The sequence below is a fragment of the Tinamus guttatus genome, unplaced genomic scaffold (genome assembly GCF_059628265.1).
Source record: "Tinamus guttatus ecotype Peru unplaced genomic scaffold, ASM5962826v1 Tinamus_guttatus_pri_ptg000490l, whole genome shotgun sequence".
NCBI lineage: Eukaryota > Metazoa > Chordata > Aves > Tinamiformes > Tinamidae > Tinamus > Tinamus guttatus.
In genome coordinates, this window is record NW_028289024.1 from 782,954 (window position 1) to 784,265 (window position 1,312).

The following is a 1,312-nucleotide window of genomic DNA, read 5'->3' on the forward strand; positions in this document are numbered from 1 at the left end:
ACGGTGACATTGACGAACAAAGTCACGTGCAAGGGGTGAAGATGCTGCTCTTCCTCCCCACGCACTGCAGCGAGGCTGAACCTTCCTGAAACGGCAGCAACGTTAGTGTCGGGGGGTGTCCCGGCCAAAGGAATTAACTGAGAAATGAGAAAAAGTAAAAAAAACCCAAATATCTGAATATCTGTCCCTCTAGGAAGCTGCTGCGGCCCAGAGATGGCGATGGGGCTCACCCCTTTGCGGGGAGAGAAAATAAGGTTTATGTGTGCATATATGTGTGCATTTATATATGTATACACACACACACAGAGGTATGCTTTGAACATCTATGTTTATATATACACACATGCATGTGTATGTAAACATTATATATATGCATATAGACACGCACAGGTGTTTACACATAAACACAGATGTACGTGTTTATATTGATATATACACACATAAGTACATATAACCTGTGAGCATGTATCTAAATATACCAAAATATATATCAAATCTGTGTTTATTGTCACTGTATGTAGATCGTATGTACATACATATTATGTACACGTGTGTAAACACACATTTGATATAACTATATCAAATATCATATACCTGTATGTATCTATGTATCTATATACCTATATATATCTGCATCTCTATACACATATGCAGATATAAAAAATATTATCTATATTTATATAATGCGAATATATACACATATATACATATACAAACATACACACAGAGGCATGTACATGGGTATAGGTGTGCATGTATATACACACATACAAAACAAACTCTTCTTTATCAGGCAGGTAGTTCCTATGCGCAAAACGAGTAAATAAAAGGGAAAAGCTGGTAAAAAACGGGGACTAACAGGGCGAAATCCCTCAATAACCGCGAGTGGGCGGGAGGCGCGTGGGAAGCGGGGACGGAGCGGGATGGGGACGGGGATGGAGAGGGAGGATGTGGGGAGGCCCCGGGGCCCCAGGAGCCGCCGCGGGGAGACGGAACCGCCATGAGGCGCCGCCGCCTCACCCCGCTCCAGGGGCCGGACGCCATTAGGCGGTGCACACACCTCCTCTCTCGCTGCCCGCGATGTCCGCGTCCCGCGGGAGGGGACACGGCGGAACGGCGGCGGGTACTCACCCCTTAACAGCCCCCGGGCGCGGAGAGGGGGTTCGGGGCGAGCCGCGGAGGATGCGAGCAGCAGGAGCCCGCGGCGGAATCCGGAACCGAAGCGCGCGGCGGGCAGGGATCCCGGCGGGGAGAGAAGGGGACGGACCGGGCTGCGGCGGCTCGGCCAATAGGAGCGCGCGGCGGGCGCAGG